Here is a 13,374-nt window from a genome sequence, read left to right on the forward strand (position 1 = left end):
CTTAATACCAAACAGCCTCATTTGCCTTTAATTTTCCCTTACCCCCACCCAAGTGATACCGTTGGCAGCCTGGATGGGTAGCAGAAGAAGACATAGAACAACCATAGAATCAACTAAAAGGACGGAACTGACTCTAAATGATTTGTTTATTCCTCCAATCCTTCGGTTGAGATCCATCGCAATTACCAAACACTACGCGCTCGCGCACACACGCATTAAGTGTTCAAATTGTTGTTACTATCAATAACTTAGGAGCCTGACATCGCTCCAGTCATATTTAAGGTGCGCTGTAATCTCAGAGAGTAGATTCAATGAGCACTGTTAGCATATAATGCGCAGTAGCGCGTTCCTTGCTTGACTAGTCATATTTGAAGATTCCAGAATGAGTGCGACTCAGCAAATTCCACGGAATCTTCTAAGTATCGACCAAGAAATTCAATCGAGATCTTTCTTTAAAAAATGCACCACAGAGTACATAAGTGCAAGAGAATATCGCGTCGGTATTACATAAAGAACTAATTAGCGCGCAGTAATTACACCTAATCGAATCATTGCCGTAAGTGGTTGCTGAGTATTTGCGGAATCCCTTCGAAGAACTCGAAGCAACGTATCTGGAATCAAATCAAATCTCTTATCTAGATACATCTGAACTTTAAACGATACAAAAAATCTAAATTTTCGTTGAACATCTTATTTCGGTCGATGTTTCTAAATTACCGCAACGTAACACGATTCCTGGTGGCCCACTGGTCATTCAACCAAAAGTACTTTTATCCCGAATTCTCCACGGATTTTGTCATCTATCGCTACATATCGAAAAAAATCTGGGGGGTGTAATATGGCGACTCTGTTTAGCCAAGCTACTATTAGAATTTTACTCATATTTAATGCCCCTATGGCTTCTGTAAAGCTTTGTAAACCTTTTTCATTTACTTCAGCTTTTTTCTAATCCCATTCCGCTTTAAGTGACATTTTTATAAAATAAAAATCGCCACGCTGTTATCTTGCCCATTACAATGATCAACTACAGATATTCCTATTCGAGACGTTTCCAGTCTGAGCAACAAACATATTTTTGACACCAATAAAAGATGTTCGATAATCATGAGTACAAAACTGAGGACTCGCAGATATTACAAATTGTGGAAGTGACTACCTTCCCTTTGCAGTTGTACATAAAATAATGAAAAATAGTACGGAGGAAGGAAAGAGAGAAGTGACCAAGGTGATTTTAAGGATTTATCTATTTCTGCTGACTCTATCAAGGTTTGGACAGTGAAAACTGAAATGCTTTATTTAGTGACCTTCGGGTGTTTGTTCCGTGACAGACAGACAGACAGTGTACATCTTTAGAACGATGTTTATCGTTGTTGGACTTTGGTGACTGCGCATTTGTATGGACCGACTACAAATGATAAAATAAAGTATAATATTAAAAAAAGTGTATTATATTTTTTTTCTTATTAAAATTATTTGAATTCAGATTGTACTTTTATCAGATGAGATGAATTTACATCCAATATTTCATTAAATTATAACTATTCGATTAATCTTGATGTCTTTTTTTATTAATAGTAAACAAAACTCATAACCTTCAAACTTTTCTTTTACTTTGTGCAGAGAAAGGTAAATCATGCGAAATGCTCTTATCGTAATCTTAAGGTTATGCTAAAAACTGATCAGAAATCAACAAAAATTAAATACAACGGCGGCCTAAATCTTAAAATACAATATGGATCATCTTCTATTTCAACTTCCAAGGTGAATCTTTTAAGTTGAAATATAACGGCTTGATATACTGGATAAATAAAGCTAAGCAGCAAACACAAATTCACGAATAGATTATTAAAACAGAAATCAATATGTAGATAAAATTATTCATCATCTATGAAACAAAAAATCTCTATCTGGTACGTTAGAGGCGTATACATCCTGTTACCACATGCAAATCAGCTAACCAAATAAAAATAGCCTGTTTTCAGGACTTCTGAATTTCGCCTTTATCACTTGTACTATCGATTTCGAGATAGCCGTCACTATGTAAACGAAACAGAGATACTGCTTGGATGATTCTTCGAGGTACATAGCAACAGGGACATTAAATACAGCACAAAATCAAGCCGAAAGGGTCAGATGGCTGAAAGTTACTTTCAAGAAGGTTGAAACCACTTCCAAAACACTTAAACTATTTCTCGAAGACCTGGCAGAAGCTACCATTGCAACACTTGGGCAAAATGACTGTTATCTGGCTCTCATTGCGAAGCAGCACAGAGACTTCACTATAAGACAACTTGCTTCAGAAATTGCTGGATCTACAGGAAAGCTTCTATCCACAGTCAATGTCTACAGAAAGCTTCGTGAAAGGAGGCTTTATCACGACGATCAGGTTGCTTGTATTCCACTGATCCCTACACAAAAGAACCAGTTTAAATTTGTACCAACAACAACAACCGGATCCAGGAGCATCGATATAGTGCCTTGCGGTCTCATTCTGGAAGCATTTTCATCAGAAAATAATAGGAAATTGGATTCCCTCCACTAACATCACTGGAAGAGATGTTTGCAAATAATAATAAGGTGTAGGCTGGAATCTCTGTCAATGGCCATACAGATCCATGTGTCCTCACGAGACACTCTCACGGCTGTGAGGTAGTGGCAAAAACAATTGGTTCAAACTTTCTTTAATGGGCAATAATCCATGCTTCCACAGAATTCTCCAAACGAACTAGTGTCTTCAGAGGAAGATTACGTTCCGTATAAAATGACCAAGTAGATCACACCTCAATCTAATAAAGCATGCTTGGGATTCTCGAGGCAAGAAAGTTACCAATCGTTGTTCCTATAAGTCTTATTCTCAACATGAGAGATCGATGTCATGCCTGTTTTCCAAGCCAAGGAAATCACACCTCTTATTAGAGTATGTTTCCATGGATTGTTGATATACAATTTTTGTGTGCTCATGAACTCTTTTACATAACTCTAATTTCAGCAGACTGAAATTTTAGTTTTTTCCCATTATTAAGACTCATTACAACGAATGACTCGCTGTTTAATCTAGTACAGGTTTTGGATTTATTTAGGGTTGTTTTCCCCCCCCCCCCCCCCAATGTTGTCAAAAAGCTAAAGAACAAACATACATTGATGATGGTAGTTATTTCATTGGGAAGACAAGAATTTCTTTCTGTTACTAAGTATCACTCGTCGGGGACACTTCATATGTCTCTTTTAAAGATATATATATATATAGCGAATAAAGAGAAATAGGTGACAATAAAAGGGCATTTTATATTACTTAAAATGTTTTTTATCAACTTACAAAAAAATTAAAAATTTCTACGTCTGCATGTTTCATTTATTGGCAACTCAGTTTGAATTGCTAAATGAATGGAGCAGGTTAAAAAAATAAAAGCAAGTGACAACTAGATATACAATTACAATATTAGAGAATGATTCGCATAAGTACACCTAAAAATGAATTAGTAAGAGTCCAAGGGATCAACTCGCACTTCGTGATAATTCTATGTGTACTCATCAATTCACTTTTCCTCATTATCACCAAAAAATCTCAGTTGAAATGTGCTACACAATTTATATACAACAGCATAAATGCACAATAGCACCTAAACTATAATTTAATGGTTTAGTAACATTTAGAGCAGGTGTTCTCAACCTGTAGCTCGCGGAGGTAGTGTGAGTGGCTTGTAGAGTCATTGCAATCATTTTCTGACTGCTTAGGATTTCCTAAAAGGATTAATTTTCTTTTAAATGAGGAGGGGAAAGAGCAAAAAAAAATTTTAGACTAAGATAGGAGGGGTCTCCGGATTTTCGAAAAAGGAGGGAGGACCCTAAAGTAGTAATCATTCCAGGAGAATCGTTAAACTTTAATCATCATGCTTCGGTAAAAAATATTCCCATTATTTTGATAAGGGGGAATGTAACCTCTTTAGCTCCTAGCTGGGACCGCTCCTCGTTTAAGAAGAATAACGCTGATTATTTTCAGCTATTGATTTTCTCCTGACCATAAAAAGCTGCTGGTGATTTTCTCCTGGTCATCGTTAACCTTATTTGGCGATCTGTGCACTTCAGTTAGCAATTCTGAGATACGACAGGCTAAATTTTTAAAAAATTAAAAAATATTATAAAAATATGATTTAAAGTTTCAAAAAGGAATCTTTACAATAAATTTTCTGTGCTTTTTTCCCCTCGTAATCTACTTATGATGGATCGTCATATATTTTGAATTTTAAATGTAGCTCACAGTCGACAAAAGTTGGGGACACCTGTAGACTAAGGTTCTCCTGTATTAAAAAAATCAGAAAGAAAGAAAGCAAGTCAGAAGAGTTGCGGTTTCAGTAGAGTTATCACTGCAATTCGGGAAAGAGGGACCCAATATGTGAGTCTGACTCAAATGAGGTTTCCAACAAAAGAGAAGAAAGATACATTATGTCAACAAAGACCAAGTCTGGAGGAAACTCAACATCGAGATGAGAGATCTCCGCTCCATAAATTTATTTATAATATTAATATAAAGACGAATATAAAGAATGGCCCTGTGAACAACTAAACAGGCTATGGAAATAAACACTAATTCAATATAAAAGGAATGAAAAAATGCTCAAATAACACAAGGGCTTGAAAGGGATGGTTTGGTATTACAATTATAGTCAAGTGCGAGAATTATAGTCAAGCATGCGAGAATTCAGTAAAGAATGTGGAATTGCATGAATACTTGTAGTCCTAGTTCTCTGGAACAGCTAAAATAAGATTATGCTCAATGTCCTGGATTATTAAGATTTTTTATGACACACGAAAAAGCCAATACAACTTTCTCATGACTTATCCACATCTAGTTGGCGAGGAGCATCGGCAACTAGATATGGATAAGTCATGTACCAACAGACTAATCCATATCTCTCAAGGTGACATTTACCCTCAGATTCAACCTCAACTATGATAATGAACAATAAATTATTAGTTATCACTATCGTAGCATTAGCAAAATTATTAACTAAACCTATTTTTTAACCACAACAGTTTTTTAAATCAGAAAATACACGATTCCGACGAGAGGAACCACATCGGATCAAAAGGATTTTATTTACTACAGAAAACGATTCACCCCTTTCTCAGCAGTAAACTAAGTGACACCGATCTGTTGGCAATAGAAACATGATCATCCAAAAGTATTCGTACACCCTCAGAATATAGAGAGCGGTGGGAATGAAATGTATGCAAAGCAGAAACAGGTTTAAATGTGTGCAAGCAATAACAAAGATATCGCAAACAAGCATAATGGGTCATGTAAAGATGCGTACGGATTTTCAAACAGGCATAATATCGTCGGATGCCCTGTTTGTCACTGCTTGCGAGAGCCGCATATTTGAAACAAACGAAGTTGATTTTTTTTATATTTCATATTAGGGTTACCTGAGAGAACTCCTCCACACTTGCGCATTATGAAGTGGCTAACACTTCAAATCACTAACTCAGCCATGAAGTGGCTGAGTTAGTGATTTCATTCATTCATCAACGCACATGGCCTTAAAACTTCAGTGTGATGGTCATTGTAACTCCCAGAATTCCAAAGCTGGAATGATCCATTTCTTTTTAGTAGCCCAATAGTCTTCTAAGACTAATCGAATCACCATCAGCCCCATTTATCCTAATTACTTTCTTCACGATTCTTTCCATTCTAACTATGCCAGTTATTCACACGTCTAGTCCGATACTCAAGCATCAGAATAACTAATTCGAACTTCTGTTTCTGGCTTGCTAATGCTGAATATCTATTTAAAAAACAAAATCAATTTCCTTTACTCCAAAGCGATCTTTTTCAAAATAAATTCTCAGACATTGAAGTTTAAGCTTTGCTGCTGTTGTTTTTCCACCAAGCAACTAAAATCACGAGGCAAAAGTGTTTGTGTCTGTAAATTGTGTGTATGCTATTGTCGATTTGCCCGTTTGTCAGAGGAAAATACTGGAGTTTCTGAGAGGAAAAACCCGTCTAATTCCGTTAACCTGACTAACTCTGCCACAGCACAAGAAAAGTTCATAAAAGTTTCTCCCACTGCAACTTTTACTGACATTTTTATGGAAACTCGAACGTGCTCTTCCCACACCGTCTGAAAGAAGATAGTTGTAACCACCTTGCCAGCTGTGAGGTCAATTGTATCTTTTATCTTTATATAATCAATTAATTATAATTAACCCAGATTTCTCATTAATTTATAAACAACTGAGCAACTATAATGATCCCATCACTCGCCAAAGACACACTATACTATAATAGTCAACTCTCCACTAGATAATTCAGTGATAATTTCTTCTCTTATAAAGCCTCTTTAGTGCTTATGCATAAGCACTAAAGTGAAGACAATAGTTGCTTATGCATAAGCACCTATTGTCTTCACTATGTCCGTCCGCATGTAACAGAAGGAATCCCAGTGGATGAATTTTCATTATATTTTATATTTGGTTCATATAGCCATCCCAAATTTCATTAAAATTAGATAAATAGAAATTGGGCAATTATTATTTCTTTTTGCCATACCAATTGTATAAAAAAAAGAAATTCGTAGCTTTAAATGTAATTTTAACGCAATATTTTGGCTGTCCGTGCACACTTCGCGTGTATTGTTATGTACGACTCGTGAACATGGGTGTAGCTTGTGAACAAATACATTTATAAGGAGAGAAAAGAGACTTAAAAGTATGTGGAAAAAAGCAATAAATATTAACACAGTTGTAATTAAACTGAACAAGTTTTTAGACAACGTAAAACTATAGAGTTTTATTAAGTGCTCTTTAAGGTTGTAATCTTTGCAATCAATTCTATAAGAAATTTGCTGAACTCTGAACTGTTTACTGTGGTTTAACACAAAGAGTTCAGTTTCTCAAATGACATAAATGGACAAAGTAAAAACTTCTTTAGACATTATTTTCTAATGGTGTCTGATAATGTAATGGCCGTTATAAAAACAATTCTGCTTTTGCTTTGAAAAACAAAATAAATAAATAAAATCCCTCCAACATTCATACTTACCTTCAATGATTCCGATGCTGAAGAAGCAACAGTTGCTTCCTTAGCATCGCAAAATCTGGGGATTTGCCCCCCCGGGTCTCAGCGTTGCTTCTCTAAACAATCATTATTCTCGCACAAACTTCAGATCCACTGCTACTTGGATTATTGCTCTCGCATGTGGGTAGCGCCTTAAAAAGTCCTCGACTCTAACACTCTTTCAGACTAATCAATGACATCCTCCCTTTCCAGTACCGAATCCAATCTTCCTCACCGAGGAGGATTTGTAAATATTTGTGATGACAAAGAGGAGGAATTTACAAAAGGAGGTAGTGGTGAGGGGCGGTAAGCAGGGCTTCTTCCAACGTGTAACTTTTTTTTTTTTTTTTTTAGCTTCGAAAGAGCGTTCAAATTTTTATTCTAATTCCCGAATCCGTCATTTCTTTCTTACTGTTTTACTTCTCCTTATCACGGTTCAGTTTCTGCTGCATGTCTTTTCCATCGATATTTCCACCGCATCGTTCTTCTAAACTACCGTATAATTCCTCAGCTTCCTTATCAATCTACTAGTACACATGCAGTAACTAGTCAACAACCCTCTTTACTGTTGAACTACAAATTCTTAGAACGAATTTTTCTTCTCAAGGTCAACTGTCCTTCATAAAGCCTTCCTTAAAAATGGCACGCTTCATTAAGTTCTTTCTTTAATCCCAATGTCAACTCATTCATGGTGCCTGCAGTCTATTTCACCTTTTCGGAAAACTTAAAAGAAATTTTCGAAGAAATTCTGAAGGTATCGCAAATAAAAATTAAAAAGTAAGTTCTTATATTCTTATTATAAACCACCTTACAAATTCTGCTTGGCATCAATGAATGACTCATTAAAAAGTTCCGTAAATCATAGGAGGAATCTTCCTTGACTATTTCAACGAGAAAAACGTGTCCATTGATTGCTCAGTTCCTCCACATCATCATATTTGCTCTAAAAATATTTCTTGGCTAAATGCCTAAGAGTATGACACGGTTGGTTTATGCGTGGTTACTGCACAAACATCATTTCTACTACCAAGGTAGTATTAAATGCATCGTTTAATTATATCTCATATTGTGAATCACGAGTGGCTGAGGTATTGCACTGCTTTGAATAAGTAATGCTTCACCAGTGGAGAAGATTTTAATGTTACTTATTCAGTCGTGAATATACAGTATATAAAAAAAACACAGAAGCTAGAAATAGTTTTTTATAATTCATAATGGCATATTAAATGTAAATATGTTGACGAAAAGTTTCTTTTTTCTTGTGACTTTTGAGTAGTTACTATTTCAGCTGGGTTGGTACCACCCATCCACATCCTAGACTGATGACGGGGCCAGGGCTGGATTTTTGTGTTCGTAGGCCCTAGGCACTTTTATTCCAAATTATGCTAAAAAAGGGGGGTTTGGGGGTAAAATATTTCTTCTATTTTAACACTTTGACTACGAATCACGTCAATTAACGTGACTCAAGTTTCAACTATAATAAATGATAAACCACCTCAACTGACGGAGCAACCATCACTTCGATTCTTCTTGTTTGGAGAACAATCGCTGGATAGCGTATGCGTATTGAATTGAAGCTCCTAGATCGATTGCGCACATGTTTTCTGATCCTTTTCCATTAGTCACAGTGAAAAGAGAGAACTGTTTTTTTTTAATTTTTCCCTTCCTTCGTAGGCTCTAAAGATTTCGAAGGCCCTAGGCACTGTGCCTATGGTGCCTAATAGGAAATCCGGCCCTGGATGGGGCTGCCATCTTAAGGCCTTCAGTCTTGTCTTGGACACACTTTGTCTGATCTAGCTAGGTACCTTGAGATACCTAGCTATCATAATAACAGAATTGCAATAAAGTCCAACTCTGGTATGACTGAATGGAATTCAATCGATCGAGGAGTTCGTCAAGGATGCCCGATGTCACCATCGTTGTTTAATATTTATATAAATGCAATAGTCAAAGAATGGAAGAACACTTTCAATTGTGGTTTTAAAATTGATCGAGTAACTCAATTAAATACTTTATTATTTGAGGATGATCAAATAATAATAGCTCAGAATGAAGACGAACTTCAAAGATCAATTTTTACCTTAAATAATATTGGTAAAATATTCGGAATGGAAATTTCCAATGAAAAGACTAGTTATGGCATTTAAAAGTAATTATCCAATCAGAAGCAACATATTAACAGAAAATACCATCCTGGAACAAGTAAATTCCTCTTGGATGTTATTTTTCTTATGTCGAAGAAAAATATATAGAATTAAATCTTCAAAATTTTCTAAAAGTTACAGATTTAATTAACAATACTGTATCCTAAAACCGAATAAAGTTCAAAAGCATACAAGGATAAAAGCTTATAAGGTGATAGCAAGACCCACTTTACTCTATGGAAGTGAAATGTAGACAATTAAATCAAAAGATGAGAAATGGATTTAAAGTGCTGAAATGAAATTTATTCGCCGAACCAGTGGCTATAGATTATTAGACAAGAAGAAAAATTCTGATATTCGCGCAAAGAATTAGGGATTGATTCATTCAGTAATAGACAGAACCTATTACTGTATAATAGATAGAATCTACAAATACAGAGGAAAATGGATTAATCTTGGTAAATGAATTAATCTTTGGTAATCTTGCACCCAGCAAGATTACCAAAGAAGATTATGAAATATCGGACGGTTGGAAGAAGACATCCAGGGCGTCCGAAGAAAAGATGGATTGAGACCAGAACAGGCCATCTGACCTAAATCCTTAAAGGATGATGTTGAAATGTAAATATGAGTATTTAAATATATTTTAATTGTTAAAATTTTTCATAAAACTTTAGCATTACTAGCAATCAAGAAGTGGTTATTTCATAATGAAAAAGAAGCGTATCTCCATAAAAGCCCAAAAATTTCTGCATCACGTTTCGCGCTGTGAGAACTGTTTGCAGCAGCAGCAGCAGGAAATTGGAAATAATAATAATAATTAATAAATTAGAAAACTGTTAACCTTGGCCTACAGCGCAAATGCGAAATCGCTATATGGATATGTCACAATTGCACACTTGGCTATGGCTTGCAGCAATGGGCGGTACTACTCAAGCCTAAGTGACTACTAAATACGGTGCTGTTATTGTATTTTCTCTATTTTGTAAACTCCTCTTCGGATTATAAACAGCAAAATTATTATTATTATGTTAGCATTTGACTGTTCATATTCGGCGTATTTCTACGATCAGTTTATACATTTTTCCCCATTTAAATATAATTAATTTCAAAGAAAAAGTTGAGATATCAATTACTCGAATGATACATGAGGTGACTGATATTTTAAAACAGTTAAGCTGGAAGAGAGTACCGAATCCCCCTTGGAAATGGGGAGGGGAAGCTACTAACGAAAGAAAGAAAACAGCACTGATAGCAGTACCGAAGTCCGAGCAACTAATGATGCCAAATTAGAAATTTTAGGGAAAACACAGCTTACAACAGCGCAACATCATTCGGTCTTGTAGTAGATTAAAGACTATATGACAAACTGTGTCCACGAAGTCTACTGGACATAATATAGGAATTTGAACTTTCCCCTTCCCAAAAAAATTAATAAAAATAAATTCTGTTTCTACTCCAGACATCTACATAAAATCAGAAGAATTTGCCCGAAACTAATACATAAAAAAGTCTAATAAGAAAGCGGCATTTTATATGAAAAAGATTTGTTTGATTCTAACAGCTATGCATGCTAAATAATTGTTTACTCTTCCAAGCTGTAATCCGCCCACAGATTTGGAAAAGCTCAGGTAGAAGAAGGAAATGGGGGAGTGGAGGACACGCGAGATTTCTCGTGTTATACACGAGATTATACTCGTGTATAACACTGGTGGCGAATAAGTGAATGATAAAAATTCCACATCAACATTCCGCAGAGTGGGTTGTTATTATGAGATCCCATACCAAATTGGTAAATCGATTCAAGATCTCTTAGGTTTGGGATCTCATCAAGGAAACCGAACAGTCAAATTTCCTGCTAACACGGAGGATTAAGAAATTGTTATTATGCCCAAGCAATTGAAAGCCCACAACGAAAAGAGATTTACCTTTACAATGTATCTTTGCTTCGGAACGGGGAAAATAAGCATATAAAATTTCTGGGTGGGGAGGAGCCTCCGATCCCCCAAAGAATATCTCTGTGCAGAAACACGGAGATATTCTTTAGGGGATCTTGGACATCAGTTTAAGCGCTACTGCATGTTACGATTAAATATTAGGTTTAAAGTTATTAGGCTTAAACAGGTACGTGAAGGGGTCGAAGTGACATTATCGATGCGTGGAACGAATGGGAGGGACGGCATTCCGATGCTCTGTGATCCATTCCGAGCCCTCAAACTGACGAAATCAATGTTATACGATTAACAACAAAGCCAAATCTAAGCAATGGATAAATGGAGCTTTGTTTGTTGAATGCCAATCTCGAAACATCATAAATTGATGAATATTAATCATATCATTAAACAATAATAAATAATTAAGAAAAGATAGTGAGAGATAATCTTTATTGCCCTTCACGGCCAAAATGGCATTAATTAACGAAGAAATTATTTCAAATATTCACAGCGGCGTTTTATAAGTCTATTCTGGGGTCCAATTTTCCACCGACGAATTTTCTGCATTCCAATCTATCCAAGTTGCCTCTAAGCATTTTTCGATTCAAAGAAGTGAATCCGACTCTTCTATAAAAATACTTCTACGATGCAAGACGTGCATTACAGGATGCTGTAGTTATTCAACTAAGACAGAAAACGTATAATTTAGATGAAACATCACTGATGGGAGAAGTAAAATTAAAACAAGGTCATACTATATAATATTACAATCAGAGGGAAGAAAGCTTTCTGAGAAAACGCAAAAGTAAAGACTGCACTATTGTACTTCCTTTAAAAGTGCTATAACAATATTTTTTTTTGTTGGTGGCCTTTTTGTTGGAATACAGAGTTTTCTTGTTGATGGAATACAGAGCAAAATTTAAAGGGGTTACACTGATAAACTACACGGCTGAAAACATCGCAATGCCGGTTGTAGCAGATATACGAGTTATATGACAATCTCTGAATGTTTATATAAATATTTATAAATACAAGAGCTTCCAACGAAGAATGAAAAATATTCAACATGCAATTTAGCTCGACAGCAAAGAATGACATCCACGAAAGTGGCAAGAATAAAACGCACCGTCATTACATCTCTTTCATCCAACTGAATCAAAGGAAGATTGGTCAGTTCATAAAGGTTACTGTTGAGTGATTTCTTCTCAGAGTGAATTATCGGAATTCGTGGCGGAAAGCCCTTGATCAAATGAATTCTAAACAACCACAGCACAAAGTGTCATGCAAACTCACTTCCGGCCGAATGTAGCAGTTATATTGCTGAGCTCTATGCCATTAAGCTTACTATGGAAAATATTTCACTCCTGTCAATCAATAAAAGTATAGTATACACAGATTCCAAGAGTGCACTCTTAGCTCTCAAAAACACCTCACCTTACAATCCTTTGTTAAAGTTAATTAGACATGAGTTGACACATCTTCATGAGCATCAACAAACTCTTGTCTTATCTTGGATCCAAGGTCACAGTGATATTGCAGGAAATTAGTGCGCTGATGATGTTGCAAAACATCCCTCCAGCATAGCCTCAACAAACGATCTGGTCCCATATCCTGATTATAAACACAACATACAGAAAATATGTATGGAACAATGGATACTTCTGTGGCAAAAGCAAACTATTTCAACTGAAACCTGAACCACAATTAAGTACTTCTAGCCTCCGTAAAAATAGAAAGTAATCCTAAGAAGCGGAACAACCATACTCACCTAACTCATCTGTTTCTGCTCACAGAAAATGATCCTCCTCAGTGCACGCACTCTTGCAACCACTATGAAGTAAGGCACGTACTCATTAAATGTAACTTGTTCAATACTGCCCGAGGTCCCCTTGCAGATTCCTCTCAAACCTACAAGAACCTTTGTCACTCAGCAGCATCATAGGTAATGCCACAACTCTTCGAATTTTTCTCCTACTTGAAACGAATTTAAATGTATGATCGATTCCAATTGCTCCCAGAGTAGTTATCACAGTAATCTCACTTACTTTGGTAGGCGCAATATGGTCTATGTAGCCCTTGCGCCAGAAACTCTCATAATAACAACAACATGCAGACTGAAATCAAATCAAGAGGAGAAACTACGAAAAAAGAAGAGGTCAATGTCGTTCATTATCAACTTTTCACTCTAAGAGATGGCGGCTATTTGGCGTTCAAACCGATGAATCAATTTTATGCAACT

This window comes from Mastigoproctus giganteus, chromosome 5, assembly GCF_048544385.1.
Source record: "Mastigoproctus giganteus isolate SK-2022 chromosome 5, ASM4854438v1, whole genome shotgun sequence".
Taxonomy (NCBI): Eukaryota; Metazoa; Arthropoda; class Arachnida; order Uropygi; family Thelyphonidae; genus Mastigoproctus; species Mastigoproctus giganteus.